Here is a 25,914-nt window from a genome sequence, read left to right on the forward strand (position 1 = left end):
ATCTATTCAGGCATGTTCAAGGGACAGCTTCAGGTGTACTCTCCGGTCCAGCTGGTGAATCTGGGCATCCTGAGGCAATGTTACAACTGCCTCATGTACACAGACAACCCCCTCCTCCTCCCAACCAACACAAACATATGTGAGAGATGCAGCTACATAGCCAAGCTGGAGGCTAAGCTCTCTCAACCCATGACTGGATCATCCAGTAACAAGGAGAAGGGCAACACTAGCACCACATTATCAGACTCACATAGACCAGCCATAGCTGCACCAGCAAACAACTCTCAGAAACATGCAAAAACATACTTGGAGGCTCTAAATAAGAACCTGCCTAAACAACAGAGACCTCCTAAGCATACATCCAAGCAACCCCCACCCCACAACAGAAACCAGGTAACACATACGTCACAATGTCAGTGTGCCAAGCAAAAACAGCCCCTAAGGCTAAATAACACGCCTAACACACTAGTAATCGGTGATTCTATCATCAGGCACACAGACGTCCCACTCACTGGACTGAACAAGGAGAAGGTTACCGTAAGCTGCCTGTTGGGTGCCAGAATCCGCCACATAACACAGGCACTCAGGTCACTCCACAACAAGTACAGATATGACTCTGTCATTGTACATGTTGGTGTAAATGACCTGAGACGTACCTCCCTGGACTACATGAAAAGAGACATTGAGGAGCTCTCTGACCATGTAGCCCAGGCTGGTATGACTCTGACTCTGAGTAACATCCTGCCCTCACCCAAAATGATGCCAGCATACGAAGAAAAAATTATCAGTTTCAACAATTGGTTAAACTACTGGTGTCATTCAAAGGGGATCCAGTACTTGTCAGCCTGGGACGACATGCTTGACAAGCCAAGTTGCTTCACCAGAGACGGCTTGCACCTGTCATCCCTGGGCTTTCGAATACTGGCCAAGACTCCTGCCGCCCCAATACTGCCTTTTTTAGGCAAGGCTCAAAAGACAAACCCGCCTCCATAAACAACAATAATAAACAAAAACTGAGGGTAATGCTGCTCAATGCCAGAAGTCTAAACCTCAAAATGCACGCACTCGAGGCGCTCCTTAGTATGGAAGAGAAATCGACGTATGTGCAGTGACAGAAACCGGGTTCAAGGCTCCAGGGAGCACCCCAGCACTACCAGGCTATAACTCCTACCATACCTTTAGGTCCCAAAACCAGGACCGGAACACAAAAGGAGGGGGTGTGTCCATATTCATCAAGAACACCCACACCTCCAGGATAGTAGCACAGCACGCGGAATCTGAGACCATCCAAGTGCAATTGACAGCGGGTAAATTGACTGTTCAATTTATAGCTTGCTACAGATCTCCCACCTTGTCTCAGGACCCTCACGCAGCATTCCTGAGAACATTAGAAAGTATGAAGATTCTACCCAACACCATGCTACTGGGTGACTTCAACTATCCAAACATTGACTGGGAAAACTACTCAAGCTCAAATGCCCTAGCCCAGCGCTTCCTTGAGTTTATAAACTCAAATGCCCTGGAACAGCTGGTCACCTCTCCCACAAGAGGTGACAACATACTGGACCTGGTCATCACCAACATGGGGAACCTATGTTCCACACCTGAGTTAAACTCGTCATTGGTAAGATCAGATCACAAACTAATCACACTGGACATCCACATCCCAACCCCCCCCCCCCACAGTCAAGGAAATCAAGGTAAAAAACTTCTCTAAAGCCAACTTCACACTCCTCAAGACCGAGGTGGGAAGTTTCAAAGCTTCCAATCAAATGGAAAATGATGACCCATCGGCAGAATCCTTTACAAGCGTATTCTATGAACACCTTCAAGAATGCATGGACCGAGCCATCCCAAGTAAAACCAAGACCAACTCCTCAAAAAAGAGGAAGCCGGTCTGGTTGACCCCGGCCATAAATAAACTTTACAACAGAAGGAGGAAACTCCTACAAGATAGAACAAAAACCCAAAATAAGAAGGCATCTCTGTTTAACATCAGTAAAAAACTGCGCTCCCTCATTAAATCATCCAAGGCCAACTTCGAAAGAAAAATAACCAATGACTCTAAGGATAACCACAAGGCCTTCTTTAACTATGTCAAGGGTTTAGGGGCAAACTCTCAGATATGCTCCGAGCTAGTGCATAATGGCCATAAATACACTGAACCAACCGACATTGCCAACATCCTGGCTGACAAGTTCAGTGCAAACTTCACCCCCCCTCCACCAAAGTGGCTAGCACCCATCTCAGTAGAATGTGGCGCTCCAGATATCTCAGACACAAAAGTAAAGACAGCCCTTGCAAAGGCCAAAAACACAGCATCAATGGGACCAAATGGTATCCCAGGTTGTGTCTTACACGAGCTTCAAAATGAACTAACCCCCCATCTCAAAACACTATTCAAACTCAGCCTCTCTACAGGCTATGTACCCAAAGAATGGCACACAGCAACAGTCGTACCACTCCACAAAGGTGGTGCCACAACTGACCCTGGGAACTATCGCCCTATAAGCTTGACTAGCTTGGTCTGCAAAGCCATGGAGCGCATTGTCATGGAGCTCATTAACAGGGACATTGGGAACCTCCAGACACTGGACCCCACCCAGTTCGGCTTTGTTAAAGGCAGATCTTGCCTCCTGAACTTGGTTGACTTCTTCGAAACAGTCACCAAGGCCATAGATAAAGAGAAGGTGGTCCACACAGCATATCTGGACCTCACTAAGGCGTTCAACACCATCCCAAACACAGGAATCATAGACAAACTCACCATCTTAAATATCAACCCCCATGTCACGAGATGGGTTGAAAATTGGCTCTCAGACAGAACCCACATGGTAAGAGTGGCAGGCGCCATGTCTGACTCTAAACCAGTCACAAACGGAGTCCCACAGGGGCCAGTCCTGGGACCCCTCCTGTTCAGTATATATTTTTCCAAAGTACAGGCAAATGCGGAGGGACTGTGGCTAACCAAATTCGCAGATTACTGTAAATTGGGTGCAATAATTGACTCTCCGGCTGACACAGACATCCTGCAAAAGGGTCTCTCAGAGGCAAACACCTGGTGTCAAAGTCACGGCCTCAAGCTAAATGCCAAAAAGTGCATAGTAATCCCATTTGGGAAAAACAAAGTACCTACAAACTACCACATAGATGGGAATCCACTAAGTACAGAAGAAGTAATTAGGGACCTGGGTACCCAAGTAGATAGCATGCTCTCCTTTTAGAACCACATAGCCAAAATGGTCAGGAAATCCTTCTATGTGGCACACCTGATCACAAAGGGTTTCTCATCCAGATCCAAGGAGGTGATTGTGCACCTTTACTCCTCACTCATTAGGCCCATAATAGAGTACAATGCCCCATTTGGGATGTACCTCACTAGACACCTGCAACAACTAGAAAGACCACAGAAGTACCTCACTAAGAGGATTAAGGGCCTTAAACAATTACCCTATGAAGCACGACTAAAAAAGCTCCAGCTCTTCTCAGTCGCTTACCGTCTGCTCAGAGGTGACCTATGCCTGACCTATAAGGCCATGTCAAACCCTGAACTAATGGACATGCTTCACCTCAAAAAAACGAGATCCCTCAGAACCACCCGTTCTAGCGACATGAACCTATGCACAACAATAAACAGGACATACTGGAGGGATAGATTCCTGTCCCAGCGACTCCCCTCACTCTGGAATAGAATCCCAACCCATATTCGACAGAGCTCCTCTCTGACCCTCTTCAAGAGAAATCTTGATGAGTGGATGGGTAATTGTAAGTTCTACCCTGGGATCACTTCAGGAGCCCTGTTAGACAGAGGCCCAGGTTACTAATCTAATGGGGAGGCGAAAGCCATCACTCTGTGGCTAGGCTTATAAATGCCCCTGGGCAGATAGCCTAGTACTTACCTATGAACCTATAAAAAGCCTATGGTGTCAACATTCTCAGGATCTAGAAGCAATGATTCCTATCATTCCTTATCTATGCCTAGAGTTCCTTTGGTGGGAAGAGGCCTGCCACCAAAACAAGGGACTACCATTCACACTAACCCCTGCCGCCCAAACCCTAACAACAGATGCATCAGACTATGTGAGGGGGGGGGGGCACACCTGGCAGGGAAGTGCATTCAGGGCAAATGGAACCCAATTCAAGTGCACCTTCACATCAATCATAAAGAAATGTTAGCTGTACAGAATGCTCTAACAGCCTTCAAGGACCACATTCTTCCAGGACAAATAATGGTAAAGACGAACAACACCACTGTTATGTAGTACATAAACAGGCAGGGGGGTACACATTCTTACCCCCTCTGCAGACTAGCCATGTCATTGTGGAACACAGCCTTGAGCTACCAGGTGCATCTACAAGCTCAATTCCTGCCAGGAAATCTAAATTCACTGGCAGACGGCCTAAGTAGAAACCTCATGGACCCACACAAGTGGAAACTGGAACCAAGGATTTTCAACATGTTGACAAGCAAATGGGGAACCCAGATATAGACCTGCTTGCCTCCCCCCAGAACTATCAATGTTGCGCAAGGACTCCCCACAGACAAGCTTGGAAGGGGGATGCTCTGTCCTTCAGCTGGAAAAACCTATCAGTTTATGCCTTTCCTCCTCTGCCTCTGCTCTCCAAAGTACTACTAAAGATCAAACAAGACAAACAAAGGATGATTTTGATTGCACCAGCCTGGCCATGCCAACACTGGTACCCTCTCCTACGCAGTGTGTCACTGTTGACCCCATGGCACTTGCCTCAGACTCCTACCCTGATATCTCAGCAGGAGAACCAGTTTCCGCACCCTCAGCTTCAAACATTGAACCAAGCAGCCTGCCTAATTACCTAAGCTCTCTTTTACCATTCCTCAGTAAACCAGTGATGGATGTCATTTTAGAGGCAAGGGGGCCTAGTTCTAGAAAATCTTATACTGAAAAGTGGAAAAGATTCTGTGCCTGGAACCAGTCTCAAGGGATGAGCACAGCAGTGCCCAATTTACCTCAGATTTTACAATACTTAACTGAGAAGCTTCACAAGGGCCTGTCTTTTTCCTCAATAAAAATTCACGCCTCAGCCATTTCAGCTAATTATAACACAGAACCTCTCCTCTTCTGTCATCAACTGCTCAAGCAGTTCCTCAGAAGGGCCAAAAATTTAAGACCACCCGGGAGAGCTCCAACTCCAGCCTGGGACCTTAACTTTGTATTGGAGAAACTCACCCTTCCTCTTTTCGAGCCAGCTGCTACTGCAGATTTAAAATTCCTTTCTTGGAAAACAGCTTCTCTCTTAGCCATCACTTCAGCGAGAAGGGTATCTGAATTACAGGCCGTTATGGCAGTGGAGCCTTTCATCATCTTTCATGCGGACAGGGTGTCCCTCAGGACCAATCCCTCTTTCATGCTAAAGGTGGTATCCAGTGTGGCCTTTAATCAGTCCATTCATTTGCCAACCTTCTTTCCTAATCCACAGAACAAAGGGGAACAGATACTGCACTCCTTAGATGTGCCCAGACAACTTAGATTCTACTTGGACAATACTAAACCTCAAAGGAAATTTGAACAACTGCTGGTGGCAATTACTGCAGGGGACAGAGGGGAAGGCTATTTCAAAGCAAAACATTTCCAAATGGATAGGCCATTGCATTAATTTCTGCTATAAGCACCATGGAAAACCTATCCCACAGGGGATCAGACCCCACTCAACCAGGGCTGCATCTACCTCAACAGCCTTTCTCAGAGGCATACCTACCAGGGACATCCTAGAAGCTGCTACCTGGAGTTCTGTGCATACTTTCACCAAGCATTACCATTTGCCAATTTTCTCTAAATCCAGAGCTGGCTTTGCCACTGCAGTTTTGCAGGGCCTTATAGCTGGTCCTAATGCTATCTAAATTCCTCCTCCCATCCTTAGCTTTGGGAATCTACCCAAATGTAATGACTACAACAGTGAAACATAAAGAACATAGTACAGTTGTGTACACTTACCATAAATGTAGATGTTCGAGTGTATTCACTGTTGCAGTCCTGGTTACCCTCCCTCCAGCCCCCTGACTTTTTTTTTTTTTGGCTATACCCACTCTTCTCTCCTTTTTAATGCTTAAAAGCTTTTTGGTGTATTTGCTTTTTTGTTTGAGGTATAACCTTGTATATTTATAGATTTAATTCCTTCCCATTAGGGGGGCACCTGACATCTGGGTCAAAAATACTGATGTAATGATGTCGGCTGCATGTTTTATACCCCTGACGACCTGACATCACGAAAGAAGAGACAGCAACGGATGTAGGACCCAAGACTTTGTTAATCAGGCCAACTAAGGTCTACTGCAAGCAGATAACCCAAATGTAATGACTACATTAGTGAATACACTCGAACATCTACATTTATAAGAGTACACAGCTGTACTTTCCACTGATTGCTAGACAACCCAGGCTCTCATTCCCTGTCTGGAGCATTCTGTTATCTTCCCATAAGGCTTCTACTAGAATAATTTACAAGAGTAAATGGAAAAGATTTGTTCTTTGGACCCTAAGCAAAAATTTAGACCTCTTTTCACCACCTATTCCAACTGTCCTTGACATTTTAGCTACAATTTTCAATGAAGGGTCTAGTTTCTCAAGTTTTAAAGCCCAGTTGGCAGCCATTTCCAACTGTCATCTGGATGTAGACAATTCTACCTTAGTTTCCTCTAAACTTTGAAAAGCTTTCCTCAAGGGAACGTTCCTTCTTAAAAAAATCCTACTCCTCCTTGAGATTTAAATATTATGCTTCAGGCCTTGACTCAACCACCCTTTGATCCATCGGCCCAAACTGACCTTAAATTTTTGTCCTGGAAAACCGTATTCCTAGTAGCTATAACCTCAACCAGAAGAGTCACTGAATTCCAGGCTCTGTCTTCTAAACCTCCTTATCTAATTATTCACAAGGACAGGGTGTCTTTATGAACTAATCCACCTTTTCTACCTAAGGTAGCTTCCGAGTCCAATATTAACCAGGTCATTAATCTTCCAGTTTTCTTTCCAAACTTCTCCAGTAATGGAGAGTATATGTTACATTTTGTGGATGTGCATAGACAACTTTGTTCTACCTTCTTAGAACCAAAGAATTAAGAAAATCTGAAAAAGTCTTTATTTCATTCTCTACTGCCAGGTTAAGTAACCCTTTATCTAAAGTTATTTTGGCTAAATGGTTAACTGTTTGATTGTATTATCTTTATCTATGGAAAATTGGGGTTGCCTTTACAAAAACCTCCTAGAGCCCATTCTACTAGGTCAGTCATGGCGTTTTCAGCTTTGTGGTCTACAGCTTCTTTGGATGGTATTTGTGCAGCTACAGCACAGGGTAATCCTCAAACCTTTACTGCTCATTACAAACTGGATCTGGTCTCTAGGGACAGAGTGGCTTTTGACTCAGTGTTGCTCCAGAATATCCTTCCTTGGGGTCCTCCTGGGATTGTGTTAGCTGGGGACTCAGTCCCATAAGTTGAGGAATGAATGAAAATGACAACATCAGATAAAGAAGTTATGTACTCACCATAATGTTCCATCTGTGTTGTCCAGTTTCATTCTTCGTCAGCTCCCCACCCTCCTACCCCCTCCTTTATTTTCTTCTGGAGAGATTGAAGAGCATTATAGGAACCTCAGTTCCTTGTTGAGCTCCAGCTTCCTTTTTCATAATCTGCCACTGGCTTGTTATATCTAGGGGCAGCTAACTCGATCTGAAGTATGTTAGGTTGGTAGGGTATTATGGGTAAAGATAGATGCTCAAGAGTTTTAGGATCCAACACTCTCCAAGAAACTGGTGAGTTAGATCCGAGTCTTGGATCCAAACACATCAGTTGAGGAAGAATAAAAATTGGACAACACAAATGGAACTTTATGGCGAATACATAACTTTTTTTTTTTTTTTTTTTGTCAGGGCTGGATCAGAGAATGCCTTGTAGGTCAGGCATAAGTCACCTCTCAGTAAACAATATGAGATGGAATAAAGGGATAGGGCCTTTAGTCTTTCTACATAAGACATATGAAAAACATCTGTGGACACTCCGGTTGGTGCAAGTGCCTGGTTAGGTACATGCAGAAGGGAGCATTGTACTTGGTATAAGTAATATTCTCTGCAGAAAGCTGATTATTTCTTCCAAAATGTTCTTAATCTCATAATAGAAGTTTTAGGTGGAATAAAAATACATGCCAGAGTAATCTTCTTCCCCTGGCCAATAGCCTCTTGCTACTGCAAATCCACCATTATTGTCTTTTTTCCTCTTGTATCACTATTGGAGCTCTTTTAGCAGTTAATATAAGTACTCCCCTTTTCCTTTGTCCTTGATATTCTGCTGAATATCCATCCTGAAATCCTTTCTTTATCAAATTCACACATTCAGTTCAAGATTGCTGGTACTTCGATGTTGGTACACAAATATTCATTATTTTGCCAGCAGCAGGTAAACTGTGATTTATATTACTACAACCCCAGTGGAACAGTTTTTGTCCTTTTTTTGGGAACTTCCTCAAAATGAAAGAAGCCATAGATTATAAGTGCAGCACTGGCAGAGAGAGAAGATTTTTAGTACATGCAAACTCTGAAGACATAGGTAATGTATAAGTTATAGTAGCAATTTTGTAACTAAAATTAATAGCATATATGAGTAGCATAATAAACCAATTTATTCAGCATATAATAAAATGTGAAGTTTTATACCTGTTGATTAAGCAACATTGAACATCTGTAGTTGTACGGCTTCTTGTTTGCACTGAGAAGTTGGTGTTCAGTGATAACTTGTCAGGCAGAAATGCTTGCCTTTGTTGCCAGATCATCACCCTGATATCTGTCAGGAGTTGCTTTAGCAGAGGAGCTAGGCTTCCACTCTTCTACTTGGATGGATAAGCTAACAGTGGATACCTATGCTTATTGCTTCCTAACTTGGTCATCTAACACCTGAACTTGCTATTGCTAGTCAGATCTCTGTCATCTTTGTCACAGTCAGAGCTTTCTAATTTTGTTATGGAGCTGGCTTTTTCCACATGGTAATGTTTCAGCAAGAACATGAAAGGATTTGATGAGGAAATCCTTCATGAGTCTTTCACGGTGTCCATACTTCTGTGCTTATCTCACTATACTACTAAGACATCAATTTTTTTTTTTTTACCCCCCCACAGATTGGCCATTAAGAGATCCAAATGTTATAAGGATATTAAATGGAACTCTTCCTGTTTAAAGTGCTTTAGTTATGGTTTCCACCTTTTCAGAATTCTTAAGTGAGATGCTGAAAGCATGGCCCAGGAAGTGACAAATATGGGGTTGTGACCAAAGCATGATAGCAGTGCTTGAACAAGAAGTAATTTTTATGCATACTTGTACGGGCAACCGTTTTTGTAATGTGACTGCGACAACCTTACTTCTGTGTGCAGTTTAATTTTTAATTCTTCATAATTGTATTCTTGATCAGAAAGCTAAAATTTAATCTTTGACATGGTTCAGAGGCAACAGGCATTTCATAGCAATGCTACAGCAGTCACATATGTCCACAAGTCTGCTATCTGAATGGGATCCTGTTTACTTTGAAAGTCCCCTTTCTGTTTCACCTGCAGTGACATCCTTACAGTATGCTGCCTTTGTCCCCTACTTCCACCTCTGACATGATGTTGTGCACCAGTATCATGTCTACCCAGCTTTTTCTGTGGGAAGAGCTTTAGCTTCTGTATTAAATGTATTCCCCTCCATCCATGGATCCTTCTGGCGGTCTTCGTGTAGATTCATTCTGGCAGCCTGATGTACAGCATTCAGAACTGCACATAGTTCTTGACTGTGTCGTCTGACCTGGGTTCTGTGGAGTGGGAAGTATTATCTCTGTTTATGGAGTTTCTCTTTGAGAACACAATCCAGCATTCTATTTGCTGCTTCCACCTCCCTCACGGTGTGCTTCTTATGGCCCAGTACAGGTGAAACCAACACCTCCAGAGCCTTGTCTTGCTTCTTTTCCCTCTGTTCTACTACTCCCAAACTGATGCTTTACACCAAGCTTGTTGTAGCTCATGTTCATTACTTTGCATTTATTTGCAGTGAATATATGGGTCTGTATTAGAACATCGAAGTTTCAAAACTTCGAATGTTCTAATATCGACCCCTATTCAGTGAAAGCTGAACATATCAAAGCAACAGAAAACCAAATTTTTTCCTAGGGAAAGAATTCAGTTGTCCGTTTCTGTTGCCTCGATATTTTCAGCTCTGTGTTGGAAAGTTATGGATCGGGTTCAGGTAAGTGTGCGATTGAGTGTAAGTTAGGTTAGTTAGGATTAGGGTGCGGGTTAGGTATGTGTGTGATTGTGTGGACATGCGGGTTAGGGCGGGTTAGATGAGTTAGGGCGCAGGTTAGGTATGTGTGCGATTGCGTGGACATGAGGGTTAGGGCGGGTTAGGTGAGCTAGGTTTAGGGCGTGGGTCAGGTAAGTGTGCGATTGTGTGGACGTGAGGGTTAGGGCGGGGTAGGTGAGTTAGAGTTAGGGTGCGGGTGAGGTGTGTGTGCGATAGTGACTGACCTTAGGGTTAGGGTTTAGGTTAAGGTAAGTGGATAGTTAGTTGTGTGTGCAGTTTAGTGTAGGGTTAGGTGTAAGATTTTAGGTGTATGTGTGTGGATTGCTGTTTGTTTGGTGTGCTTGTGTTGTGTGTATGTGCTTTGGAACAGCAAATTTTTTCCCTAGGAAAAAAATTTGCTGTTCTGTATGTTCAATGTTTCAGCTTTCGCTGAATAGGGGTCGATATTAGAACAATCGAAGTTTTGAAACTTCGATATTCTAATATAGACCCGAATATCAGCAGCCACCTTTCTGCCTATTTGCTCAGCCTTTATAATTCCTTGCCTAGATTCTTCTTGTAATTTTCCATTACTGTACTTGTCATTGAGCAATAAGCAAACACGATATTTCTGTTATCTGTTCCATCAGATATATCTGAAGCAAGCACACTGATGAATGTAGTACAGTACCTAGGAAGGAGCCCTGCAGCACTCCATCTTAATTCCTGACATCATCTCTGTTGTCACTGCCCTCTGCATTCTACCACTTGACTCAGCAGTGTCCTGATTCCTTAGTCTTGGTCTTACCAATCCTACATGCAGTCTATTTGTGTGGGACTAAGTCAATGGCTTTGATGAAGTTCAGGTAGACTCTGTCTGTTGGTACTTCTCTGTCAAGTTCACCTGTAGCAAGTCATCTTGTAAAGCTTGATCAAGTTTAACTGAATAAAGTCTTCTGCTCATGAACCCATGTTGGTTGCTGTCTTGGATGTTGTCCTGCAGAAGAACTGGGCAGCCTTCCTCTCAGGACTCTTTACATGACTTTTCCTAACACTAGTGTTGTTAACATTCTTGTAGTTCCTTGGCCTTTTGCAGTCATTGTGCTGTATACATATATATATTTACAGAAAGAGATAGTTATACGTATTTGTTAACCAGGCAGGCCCATTGGACACACAGTTCCTTTTCAGATGTGACCTGGGAACAATGTCTGATTAAGTGACTTGCTGAAGGTCACACAGTATGCAAGTGAGGGTCGAAGCCTTAACCTCTGCTTGCCATCTTCCATTCTTCAGGTAGTCCTGCTGTACCTAGTGATCTGTTTAAGATCTACTTCAGGGTATCTGCCAGCACACAGACCATCTTTTGGAGGCCTCTGAAAGGTAGCCCATTTGAACTTTGAGTGTAAACCTCCCTAACGGCAGTCATTTCTCTCTCTCTACCCTTATGTCTGTCCACAGTTCTATGCATTATGCTCTTCCTGCCTGTCAGCATGCCACTTTTTCTTGTTTTCCTTTATGAAGATTGAAACAAAGTATCCATTCAGTGCCTTTGCTTTGTCCCTGCCTTCTGTAATCTTCCTTTGCTGACCAAGTCTGTAGATCATAGTGTAAAGTGTATGCTATATCTTTAAGAAGCATGCAAGGCTGTACATGCACGTATGTATATATTCCACACACGTGCAAATCCTGGTGCTATTTTGAAGGAGCAGCCAGAGAGAGAGAGCATGCATGATCACAGTTGTTATTGGACGGTGCAGTGGTGCAATGGAAGCATTGTCGCCTCACAGCAAGAGGTTCTCCAGTTTGATTCTCAGCTGGGGTGCCTTCTCTGTGGAGTCTGCATGTCCACCCTGCATTTGTGTGGGTTTCCTCTGGGTGCTCCGGTTTCCTCCCACATTACAAAGACATACTTCTGGAGCATTTCTCCCTGGGCCTCCACTGAAAATTGGCTTTGTTCCAAGTCGGACTTTCCCGATTAACAATTGTTAAATAAATAAATAAAATACATGTAAGTTAATTTAGAGTCAGTAAGTCTTTATAGTGATGTGGTTGTATAAAATAAAGCTGCTTGAACAGAACCCATGAAAACTCTTTATTTATGTCATAGACAGACCCAAAAGCGACATGGTGTCAGAACCGGGATGGAAGAGAGAAGAAAATTCGAAGTCATGAAGTGCAAAGACAACAGTGAAGGTAAAACTGACAGAAAAATCCACAAACATAGCCAGAAAGAATCAAAGGTAATGAGAAATAGCACAAACTATTTATGTGATACAAAGACAATAAAGGGGCATTACAAGGGAACAAACCGCTTTATCAGGCAAGCAGAAAGTATGAAAAGTTTGTTAACTAAAGAAAATGTTTAAAGTAAAAGTATTCACTGAAACAATTAACAGTAAAGCAAAACTAGTATATTTAAAGCAAAAACGAACATGTTTAAAGCAAAATGAGTGTGTTTAAGGCAAAGTTGGGCATGTTTAGAGTAAACATGCACAAGAAAATTATATTGGACGTAAAAAGAGCTTAAATGAGCAAATCGAATATAATAAAAGAAAAAGGGCACATTAAGCAAAATAAAGCAAGGTGACTGTATGTGTTTTGGCAAAGTGCTGTATTTGGGCATAGCTACAACTTCGTATTGTAGCAAGGGCATAACTAACGTTATTCAAAGTATCTTAAAGTGTGCAAAAGTGCTTACAATGTGTGCTTATTACTGTGCATGTATTTCAAAGAGTTTATTGCGTGCAAAGTGCAACTATTTCATGTACTATAGTCAAAGTATAGCCATTTCAAAAAGTTTCTTGTGCTGAGTGTGTCTATTTGCAAAGTATTACAGAGTGCTTCTTGTACTGTAAAGAGTTGCCTAGCAAGATGTATGCAGTTATTCCCAAAGTGCAATTACTTTAAAACGTTATTGAGTTTAAGGCAACAGATGTTTGATTTATTCGCATTGTGCAGTTACTTGGCATGTTTCTTACACTGATAAGAGGTGTTTTCTTGCAAAAGACAACATTACAAGAGTATTACAGTGCTCGTGAGTTATTCAGTCGCATTGTAAAGTTCTCGAATGTTTCTTAAAATTATGATAAATGACTTTAGCAAATGATGGTAAATGATTTTAGCATTTTCGCCCTTACCACGACATTACAAAAGTACCAAAACGCCCAAGAAGTTTATTTCATAAACTCCAGTTATTTGAAAGTACTAACAAGTTAGTTTGCATAATTCTGAAAATCCCAACAAAGGTATAAGTTCAGAGTACAAAGGCATTGGACAATTACTGGCATTATTTCTGGCATATATGCATGGGTCTATGTTTATGTTTATTTGCAAAACCCTTCGCTGGTATGTGTTAATATGGCAGATGGATTTTGAAACCCCCTACCACTTGTACTTGATCAGAATACTGCCGAGAACTGGAGAATATTTGAGCAAGAGTACAGTATTTTTATACAAGCAGTTTATGCAAATAGAGATGTGTGCACAAGGGCATTCAGTTTGCTAAACCTGGCTGGGTCAGAGGCCATAGAGAGAGAGCATTCATTTGTTTATGCACCAGCAGTATATGAAGGAGAAGGTGCAGACCATCATATTGTTGTACAAGCTGAAGCAAGGGAAGACCCAGAGTGTTTGAAACGCAAGTCCAGAGAAATATGTGACCCCCAGACAAATATTGCATTAGAGAGGCATTTGTTTTACACAAGAGATCAGAAACCAGAGGAAACATTTGCATCTTATATAACTGACTTGAGAAACGAGCTAAAACATGTCGGTTTGGCGATAAAAGATGAACTGATAAAGGACAGGCTTGTATCTGGTACTACCAGTACTGTTGTGAGAAAGATTTTACTTTGTGGCATTGATTTAACATTGAGCAAGGCCAAAGAAATTTGTCAAATCCATGAGGTGACAGAGAAATTGCACAAGTGTGCTTGCAAGTGACAAGAGCATGGTTTCAGTTGGTTCCAGAGCACATGAAGATAGTATGCAATACGTGGCAAACAAGAGCAACCCTAAGTATGTGGCAGCTACAGGGTTTCCAAAGAAGGCATGTGGCTTTCCAGAAAGTTCTAAGAAAGGCGCTTACACCAGCTCAATGCAGTATAAACGTGAATCAGCAAAACTCAAATCTAGCTTTATTATTAACTGTCGCAATTGTGGTGCAAATCGTGACTCTAAAAGAGAAAAGTGCTTAATATGGTCAACAATATCACAAGTGTAAAAATGGAATCATTTCCAAAAGTTTTGCAAATCAAGTAAGCCTCACGCAGTTGTAAAGAAAGGTTGTCACAAAAAGCAAGTTGATCAAGTAGAGTCAGCTTTCTATGTAGATGGTGTATCAATGCTTGATATAAGAGTTGATGTAGTAAACTTATTAGCAAGAAATGAAGTATTTTGCACTGTCCAGATTAATGGAAAATCCACAGAGCTCAAAGTAGACACTGGGTCAAAGTGTACTGTTATGTCAGCAGGCACTTTTGCTAGAGTGAGAACTAATGAACAACTCAGTGTAACTAGTATTGTGAGACTTGTTGCTTATGGAGGTGAAGAAATTCAACCGAAGTTCAGTGATGCTTTCATGTTATTTGGTCAAGAGCTGTTACAACTTGTTATTCTACATAGTCGAAGACCAGTGCAATCTTTATTGGGTCTCAAAGATAGTTTGAGTGAATCTGCTTCCTTTTTCTAAAGAAGTCCCTCACACAAGTGCATTTCCGAGTTCCATTTTTTTCAGAAGCCATTTTCTCAGAGTATGCTGATGTTTTTGATGACAGGTTAGGTAAACTTTCAGTTGTGTACTCCATGAAGTTAGACCTGTAGGTCACTCCAGTAGTCAGACCAGCAAGAAGAGTTCCAGTAGCTATGCAAGATAAAGTTAAAGCTCAATTGGATAAAATGGTGCAGCGAGGAGTGATTTGTCCGGTCACAGAAGCAATGGAATGGGTGTTGTCCATGCTAGCCACTCACAGAAAGGCTCAGACAGAATCAGAATAGGTATTGACCCAAGAGATTTGAACAAAGCATTAAAAAGACTGTGTCATCCATTGTGCACAATCAAAGAAGTTGCAGCTCTAATACCGAATGCCACTGTATTTTCTGTTTTGGATGCAAATAGTTTGTTTTCGCAAGTGATGCTAGATTGCAAATCCTTCTTTCTAAGTACTTTTGGTACTCCGTTTGGCAGATACAGATTCCTAAGGATGACATTTGAAATAAATTCTGCAAGTGAAGTCTTCCAGCGTGCAATGGAGCAAATTTTTTCAGGTTATCCTTGTGCCATAATAGTAGATGATCTATTTGTTGGAGGTAGTGGTGGAGCAGAGCATGACAGAAACCTCAAGAAGGTTCTCGACTAAGCATGTGAAGTAAACTTGAAGTTCAATCCTCTGAAGTACAAATTCAGACTTCCACAAGTTACATACGTAGGGCATTTGTTTACGAGTAAGGCTTGAGAATAGACCTGACCAATCAAGCAGCTATTCTTGAGATGTCAGCACCAGATAATGTATAAGTTTTACAGAGTTTTCTGGGCATGGTCAATTATTTAGGCAAATTTATACCAGACTTCAGTAAGCTGACAGCAATTTTAACAGAGCTCGCACACAAAAATGTTGCATGGTCATGGTTAGAACAACACCAGAAGGCATTTGAAAGCCTTAAGCAGAAAATTGCCACTCCACCTAAGTTAAGATACTATGATGTGAATAAACCAGTTATTCTTTCCTGTGATGCTTCAAAATTTGGTCTAGGTGTAGTTATACTGTAACAGGGCAGACCAGTAGCTTGTGCATCTAAAACACTAACACAGACTGAGATGCAGTATGCTCAAATTGAGAAGGAACTTTTTGCAATAGTATTTGCATGTTTCAAGTTTCATGATTATATTTATGGTAGCGCTATTCAGATTGAAACTTGTCATCATCCTCCAGTTACTATTCTAAAGAAGCCTATGCATTCTGCTCCAGCGAGATTACAAAGAATGATGCTCAAATTGCAAAAGTACAATTTCAAAATGGTCTACACTAAAGGCAAATTGCTCTATCTGACTGATACCTTATCCAGATCACCCAGGATTACAACAGAACAGCTTAACGCAGAGACTTTTGACTTTGATGTGATATCGGTGCATAATTTTTCTACCACTAGACTTGATGAGTTAAGAAACCACACTCAGACTGATCCAGTTTTTCAAAAGCTTGATCACTATACTAATGGCAGATGGCCATCAAAGCAATCTAGTATATCACCTGAAGTGCAAACAAATTTTCTTTACAGAGGTGAATTGTTGATGGAAGATGGCATTATTTTCAAAGGTCCTAAAATTATTGTTCTTGCTTCCTTACAACAAGAGTATATTCAGATTTTGCATTGTGGTCAGCCAAGATCCACATCCACTAAAAGAAGAGCACAAGAATTAGTATTTTGGTCTTCATTACTGAAAGACATCGATGGAGTTCTTTCTACTTGTTCATTCTGCAATAGTACTTAACGCATCTGCAAAGAGAACCACTTCAGCTAAGCCCAGTTCCTGAATTACCTTGGTCTTCTGTAGCAACTGATATCTTTGAATGGAACAAGCAACACTACTTAGTTCTGGTAGACACTTATTCAAATTGGTTTGAGATTGATCAACTACCTAACATAACTTCCACTGCTGTTATTACTAAGTTGAAAAGTCATTTCTCAGTTCATGATAGTCCCACACAAACTTTTTTCTGACAATGGTACTCAATTTACTAGTCAGTTGTTTCAAAAATTTGCAAAAGAATGGGACTTTGTACATGTCACTAGTAGTCCTGAATATCCTCAGTCCAGTGGTCTAGCTGAATGAGCAGTACAAAGTCCAAAGCAATTACTTGAAAAGTCAGTGTGACAATACCGATGTATTCTTGAATTTGCTTAATCTCAGAAATATACTCCATGATGATATTCTTAGCTCACCTGCTCCAAGACTACTTTCCAGACATACTAGAACTACGCTACCTATTTCATCCAGTTTGTTGCAGCCTAAATGTAAGAACACTAAAACCATCAAGGCTCAATTGTTTAAAAAGCGTAATATCCAGAAATCTATTTACGACAGATCGAGCAGATTACTCTGTCCGTTGAGAGAAGGATAGAAGGTAGGAATCCAGACAAAAGGATTTGATCAAATAGGACAGATTACAGGCATCTGAGCTGAGCTGAGATCTTGGTAAATTCCGAAGGTATAGAATAAATGAGGAATCACAGACATCTTCTTCCTATACCAGAATTATCATCATCACTGCAATCACAACATTGTTTCTGTAATGCGGACTGTAAATCGAAGAGTGAGGCAGACACTGTTTTCAGACCAGAATGTGTTCAAAATTCTGACTACATTCCAGAAAGTGATTCGAACATTCCACAGGTTAATCCCTTTACAGAAACTCATGCAGTTGCTAATCTAATACCCAGTTTAATGTCACATGATATGGATGAGTATCTAAACCTAGTGTGAAATACGCAGCAACATGGACTTGATTGTACATACATGCATATTCAATATTGTATAATGCATGACTAAAGATTATCCATGATTTCTGCATGCCGAATAGTCTCATAACAATTGCACGATCTATTCTCAAAGAGGGAGAATGCAGATCATAGTGTAAAGTGTATGCTATATCTTTAAGTAAGACGCATGCGAGGCTGTACGTGCACGTATGTATATATTCCGCACACATGCAAACCCTGTTGCCATTTTGAAGGAGCAGCCAGAGAGAGACAGCATGCATGATCACAGTTGTTAGTCTGTATATAAGTTACTTAAGTTAGTCAGCAAGTCTTTATAGTGATGTGTTTGTATAAAATAATGCTGCTTCAACAGAACTTACAAAGATTGTTAATTTGTGTCCTAGACATGAAAGCGACAAAGTCTATTCCTGCTTTTTTCTTCTCTGCATGTGCCTAAAACAATATTTTTCTATGTTCCATTGATTCTTTCTTCTGGTCACACTTTATTGATTTATCAGTATCAAAAAGTGTAATTTAAAAGAAAGAAAAAAATGCTTTTTGCAGAGGGCTAGCCTCCTTCACCCTCATGTTGGGGTACACGCTTCTACTTATATACCATCCTCAAGGTCTCAGGACTGTGAGAAAAGTACACTACAGTGCACCACTGGCTAGCACAATATAAATGGATGTGGTTTAACAAGATGTGATTAAAAGAAATCTCATAGATTCATAGAAGGTTACTAGGCTCATGGCCCTAAAGCCCTTACAAGCCTAGCAATGTTAATCCCAAGTTGCCTTAGTTGTCTTTGGTTAGATTGACATAATTTGCAGAGCGAGTCTGTGATCAACACCAACTACCCCTGTCCATGAGGGACATGGGTGCCACCCCCCAGGGTGAATTTGCAGTATCCCATCCATTTGTCTAGGTTGCGCTTGAACAGGGCCAGTGGCAAGCTCTGCTTCACATGAATTGGAAGTTTATTCCAGAGCAGTGGCGACCTCTGTTACACATATTTGTCTCTCCAGCATGTTCTGTTAATGTCACAGGCTAAGTTGAGATTCCTAAAGCGAGTGACTCTTGTGTCATTTGACTTGTGAATGTGCATCATTTCCATCAGGGCAGGGTCAAGAGACTGCCCTGTAGGCCAGGCACAAGTCACTTCTCAGCAGCCTATATGATACAGAGTACAGTGACAGGGCTGTCAGTCTAAGTTATGGGTTGAAGACCCTGTGTTTTCTTGGTGAGAAACGTCTGTGGTCTGTCCAGCTGCTGCAGGTGTCTGGCAAAGTACATGCAGAAGGGAGTATTGTACTCTAATAGTGGTCTGGTGAGGGTCAAGTACAGTGGAGTTATAACATCCTTAGACCTGGATGTGATGCCCTTACTTATGAAACGAGCAGAGTAGAAGGTTTTCCTTACCACTGTGGAAACTTGGTGGTCAAAGTTCAGATTGCTTGTTTACCTGTGTTCCCAGATTTCGCACCACTGGATTTGAACTTGGGGAGGGGGGGTGCTGTCAATATTGTAATTAGCAAGGAATTCCACTTTGCCAAATGGGATAATAATGCACTTATTTGCATTTAATTTTAGGTCGGGGCTTTGGCATCAATCATTTGTCTGTGTTAGCCCCCCCTGTAATGTGTTAGCATCATTGGTGGACTTAATGATTGTACCTGATTTGCAACCATCAGCGAACTTGGAAAGCCAAAGGCCATCTACTTTAGTCAGGACTTCTGAGAAATAGATTCCAAACAGTAAAGGGTCCAGCACTGATCCTTGTGATACACCACTGGTGACAGGTCTACTGGTAGAGGTGGAATCACCAACTTTGACAGTATATGTTCTGTATGGTGAGTGACTCCAGTAAATCCAGGTAGGCAGTGTGCTTTTCTTGGTTCGTAGTGGGGGACGTATAACTAGCAGTGATGTGGTAGGGTATTTCGCCAATAGTTCATTGGACATGGAGTAGTTTGGGAGAGTCCTACTGCTTGACCAGTCTCGGGGTGTACTTGGTTTTACTGAAGATGGCTATACCTCCACCTTTGGTTCTTTCATGCTCATTATCAAGTCTGAATGTGTGGAAGGCATTGTAGCCTTAAACAGCTGGGGTGCTGTCCGTGTCCTTGAACCATGTTTCAGTGACTGCACAGACGTCAGCATCTTCCAAGGTGAGGAATGCATCCAGGGAGTGCAGTTTCTTGTTTAGACTCCTAGCATTGTGGTTGTCTCATGTGGATTTTGTTAAGCTTGAAATTTTATTGTTTTGACATTGTATAAAAAGGTACTATGGGGGAGGCAAGTGCCTTTGCCAGTGTCCAAAAGCCTAGAGGAGACAGGTGCAGACCATCTCTGGCAAAGCAGTGTGGCCAGTTGACCATGTCTTTCCAGGCTGACAGATACTACATCCTCCTGGACTGATGCCATAAGTTAAGACAGTTGTTGAAGCCGATCATCTTTTGTTTATACTGTGGCATCATCCCGGGTGAAGGTAGAATGCTGCTTAAGGCTATGGTCATACCTGTCTGGGAAACACAGTCTGAGAGTTCAGTCATGCCTCTCTTCATATAGTCCAGAGAGGTACATCTCAAATCATTCACCCCAACATGGACTATGACAGAGTCATAATGATACTTGCTGTTGAGTGACTTGAGTGCATGTGTGATTTTGATGGACCCTAGTACCTGACAGGCAGCTGACCGTGACTTTCTCCTTGTCCAGCCTGATGAGGGGAATATGTGTGTGTCTCACTATGTAGTGAGTCACCTATGACCTAGACATATTAGGTATTGAGGTGTTTTGCCTTAGGGCCTTATTTGCTGAGACACTGGTGTAGGTGTAGTTATGTATAGTGGTTTCTGCTTGTAAAGCAGTGTGTGCAAGTGGTTTACATTTGGAAGGTCTCTGATCTTTTGGTGGGCTTTTAGTGAGTACCCCTACGTATGTTGGTTTATGTGTCATGACTTTATTTTTTGTGAGAGATGGTGTGTGTGTGTGTGTGTGTGTGTGTGTGTGTGTGTGTGTGTGTGTGTGTGTGTGTGTGTGTTGACAACCTGTTTGATGTCTGGTTTGTTGTTGTGTGAAAGAATTGATTCCAATTTCATAGTGTAGTTACATCTCTCACATAGGATATTTGTTTTAGGACTAAGTGGTTGTCAGTGTACATGAGGCATTTACTACATTGCCTCAAGACGCCCATGTTAATCAGGCTGGCTGGTGAAATGTTGAGAAACTGCCCGTCCATTATAGCAGGTTTTTACTGTATGTACTGTCAGGGAAGGGAGTGGGCTAGTTTGACCAGTTTTTGCACTAGGACTAACAAAGGTGCTTGTTCTATTGAAGGCTGTGTATGATAAGTGTGGCTACGTTGCTCAGTGCACAGCAAAGTTGCCTGTAATGCAATAGAGAAGCTTGGGAGGGTTCCACTGACAGGGATCTAAGGGAAAAATGGAGTTTCAAGGCATTTTCATCTGTACAGGGCACTGCTAACCCCTGTTGCATGGTGTGCTGCAATGCACAAACGAGAGGCTTAAACACAGGTGAAATTAAAACATTTCTAACTTAATCTACCAATAGAAAAGGACACAGTGAACATTCCTCCAGCAATCCCCAGCTCAGACAAGGCTGAATCCACACTTTTCTGCCACAAGGATGCAGGGAAGCCCTTCTTAATGTAAGATGGCTAGTTTAGTGCTCAAAATAACATGCTAGATTCAGCAGGTCTGAATCTAGTCTGTGCTATCAATGTATCAGAACAGTGCAAATCAGATGTAGAGAACTGCAAAAAAATACTTGGAGCCCTTTTGTGTGTTTCCCAGGTCAAATAGACCAGGTAAGCACCTTGTGCCACTAGATGAATAATCCCAGTCCTCCTAATGTAAAAGCACAGTAAAGGAGTGTTCTGAGTGAAATGCTACCACAAACAAACTTAAAGGGTAAGAAATGCTACCACAAACAAACTTAAAAATATGGATACAGCAGTGTACTTTAAACAACTTATAAAAGTGTGATTATTCATTAAAAAACTGTTTGCTTTGAATAAATGAGCCAAGAGGCACTCATTTGTACAGACTTTATAAAAGCACTAAAAAACAAGATAAGCTGATTAATAATCCCTCCAGCCAATAAAACTCGATTTAGAAATCTCAAGTGTTTCCCAACCTAAACAGACCAGGCTACCTTTCAGTGCTCAAGATGGAAAAGCCACTGACCTCTTTTGATGTAAAAACAAGTGTTTACTAGAGTGTAAAAATACACTACTTTATCCAACAACTAGCTAGATATTGAAGTCAGATTAAGTGGAAAAGACAATGAGAGGCACGTGCACTTTTTCAATATAAGCACAAAGAAAAGCAAATAAATAATTCAGGATATCAACAGTAGTGTAGAAAGGGAGGAGTTTATTAAGCTCAATTTACAGTAGGGTGGGCAGTTTAAATCACTAGGTTTAAAACGCAGGTCAACAAAGGAGATGGTAGGTGAGAAACCCATCAGTGCTTTAGTTTATGCAGGCTTGAAATCTTTTCAAAGACAAAGGCCCAGAATTTCACTGAATCTTTAAGTATATCACTCAAGAGACAATTTAACCAATGAAAAAAAAAAAAACTTGTGAAATGTGCAGCTTAGATAATTTAAGTGTACCTCTCACATAGAACAAAACACCAGGCCAAGCAGATTTTTTGAAACAGAAAACAAAATGGAGCAGGCAACAGAAAGCAGCTCCATCAGTCACAGATAAAATATATATTTACTTTTCTCACACAGCAGGGAATCTCCAGCAGTGCTTTAGTGTAAGCAGGCTTGAAATCTTTTCAGACAAGTTTTTCAGAAAAGCTGATCAGTGAACCTAACCTTGTTATCATAGCTCTCAACCAATCAAGGACAAATTGCAACAGAATTGGGGACAAATCCAGAAATAATTAGGGACACTTTTAAAATATTGGAACTGTTAACTTGAGACATTGACAGAATAAGAAAATATGAATGAATGTACATTTTCTAAACTAAAAGACGTCTGTAACTCTAATTACTATTGTGATGCCCCTGCACTGGCCCAATAATCAAGGAGCCTCAATCCTCAGCACTAGTACCAGTGAGGGACATGCACATTGGGAGAATGACAAGTGTACACACAGTAAAGTACAATTTCCCTTAAGAGCACACAGAGATCACAGTCAGTCTGGAGCTGATTTCTCCCTCTCTCTCTCCAGATCCCCACTAAGACTCCCCACTGACACAGCTATAGGGTTAAGATCTCAGCCGAGTGGTCAAGCCAAAACCTCTAGCACCCTCTCTGTCCAAGCAGTGCTTCGTGTCCCTGCCCAAGTGGCTGACACACACACACTTTGAGATTTGATCTATATACAAACAAACAGACACTCCCGAGGAAGGCTGGCACATGTTCACTAGCTATGCCCTTTTCTGCCCAGACTATACAGTAGCTGCCACCAACCACTACTTAGCTGTTATAAGGCTCTTACAAAGGGTGACCAATTCTACTGTGTAATGATACTATTATCCAAATGGTAAGTGTGACCAAACTAAGGCTATTTAGGAGTGGCTTGTACAGTGTTACCAAATACATGCAGGTAATCTAAGAACTTAAATATCCCTAAACAAAACCAGCCACAATTAAAAGGGTTAAATATATGTAATAATAAATAATAACAGAAGAAGACAATATTCAATAACCCAATACAGTGACAACAGAGTTCAGAATCACAGGAAATGCTTTAAAAAAAACATTGCAGGACAGTCTCACATAAATACAGAAAGCATCTAGACTGATCTTACTATTTTCCTATCCTTCTCTAAGAGAGTTACTGTGATCTAAGTCTTAGTTACAGTGCAGATGTGCTGGGGGAATGTTTCTGTGTCCAAGACGAGATAAAAAATGCACAGACTTTCTCTCTGAGATGGTTCTTAAGTTACTGTCAACCATTTCTGCTGGGTCATCTCAGATTACATCCACAGCACACGATAGTCACAAACAAGAAACTTTTAATGAAGCTTTCAGGTTTACACCCTTCATCAGCATACAAAATCACAACACATTTAAATAGAGGACCATTATAATCACATGATCAAGCCAGCCATTCAAAGGACCACTATAATTAAATATGCAAATTCAATTTAAAAACATCTAATAAAATTAATTTTCATACAGTTACTTGTTAAAAGCATAATACATAAGTATAAAAAGTACAAAAAACTGTTACATATATATAGACAAATAATTACATCTACTTTAGAAATACTATACACTTAATACTATAAATTTTCTCTCTGCCTCTTGGTCAAAACTGGTTTTAAACTGACTGTCCCATTAAGGCCTGGATACTTATCAGCCTGTAGTCGCACTATCCACTCATACTCTTTTAGCAACAAAAGATTATCAATATCACCCCCTCTAATGCCCAACTGCAGAATAGATATACACCTAAACTTAAATGCATGTGTCTGAAAATCATGCAGATGCCTGTGTAGCCCATTTGTCTCAAGCTTTCTTTTTATTTCAGATCTATGTTCTATTATCCTATCCTTCAGCTTCCTAGCTGTTTTCCCTACGTAAAATGCACTACATAGGGTGCAGGTAGCAAGGTAAACTAATCTAGTAGAATTACAGTCTGCTCCACAAAAAAAGTCAAACCGTTCACCTGTTGTAGGATGCTGAAAGCTACTATTAGTGTCGTATATGTCAGGGCAACAGACACAATTATAACATTTAGATGTATTCATCTTCGTTCGTACAGGTGATATTTCACTTTGAAAGTCTTTGTAACATAGCATCTGTTTAAGTGTCCGACCATTTCTGAACGCATACTTTGGTGTCGGACCTAACAGATCTTTCAAATCTGGTTGGGCCATTAATATAATCCAGTTTTTTTCAATAATCTTACAGACATCATATGTATTGGTATTATAGGTAGTAATGAATCTTAAGACACTACTATCTTTTGTCCTATTCATTTCAACATGCACTGTCTGTTCTCCTTGCTGGTATGTCTGCTCTGTTTGTAATGTGGTTAATGAGCCAAAAACTGGTTTGTATAAACTACTTCTACCTTGTACAACCTGTTTATAGGTCATATTAACATCCCTTAATAGATATCAATTATTAATAAATTCTTCCATCATTTTCTTAACCTCATACTCAAAGACATCATTCTCGCTAGTTAACCTGCTTACCCTTACTAGCTGTGACTTTAGTATACTTTTATAGACATGTCCCGGATGCATACTAGCTGTATTCAAATATCTAGCTGCATGCACATCTTTTCTATGTATCATCGTCTGTAACTCATCACATTTCCTATACAACTTAACATCTAAGAATACAACATTATCCTTAGAAAAATTCATTTTAAACTTGAGAAAATTCGTCGTAGAATTCAAATACAGCAAAAAACTTTCCAAATAATGTGCATGCAGCTAGATATTTGAATACAGCTAGTATGCATCCGGGACATGTCTATAAAAGTATACTAAAGTCACAGCTAGTAAGGGTAAGCAGGTTAACTAGTGAGAATGATGTCTTTGAGTATGAGGTTAAGAAAATGATGGAAGAATTTATTAATAATGGATATCTATTAAGGGATGTTAATATGACCTGTAAACAGGTTGTACAAGGTAGAAGTAGTTTATACAAACCAGTTTTTGGCTCTTTAACCACATTACAAACAGAGCAGACATACCAGCAAGGAGAACAGACAGTGCATGTTGAAATGAATAGGACAAAAGATAGTAGTGTCTTAAGATTCATTACTACCTATAATGCCAATACATATGATGTCTGTAAGATTATTGAAAAAAACTGGATTATATTAATGGCCCAACCAGATTTGAAAGATCTGTTAGGTCCGACACCAAAGTATGCGTTCAGAAATGGTCGGACACTTAAACAGATGCTATGTTACAAAGACTTTCAAAGTGAAATATCACCTGTACGAACGAAGATGAATACATCTAAATGTTATAATTGTGTCTGTTGCCCTGACATATACGACACTAATAGTAGCTTTCAGCATCCTACAACAGGTGAACGGTTTGACTTTTTTTGTGGAGCAGACTGTAATTCTACTAGATTAGTTTACCTTGCTACCTGCACCCTATGTAGTGCATTTTACGAGGGAAAACAGCTAGGAAGCTGAAGGATAGGA

General features: G+C 41.0%; 1 protein-coding gene across 1 annotated transcript in view; it reads left to right on the plus strand.

The window, feature by feature from the left end:
• The window catches only part of LOC122791373 (aminopeptidase O (putative)), a 2,634,672-nt gene that overhangs the window by 2,413,166 nt on the left and 195,592 nt on the right, over positions 1–25,914 (plus strand). The window lies entirely within an intron of this gene.

The sequence above is a fragment of the Protopterus annectens genome, chromosome 17.part0, assembly GCF_019279795.1.
Source record: "Protopterus annectens isolate FY-2018-M chromosome 17.part0, PAN1.0, whole genome shotgun sequence".
In the NCBI taxonomy this organism is placed as follows: Eukaryota; Metazoa; Chordata; order Ceratodontiformes; family Protopteridae; genus Protopterus; species Protopterus annectens.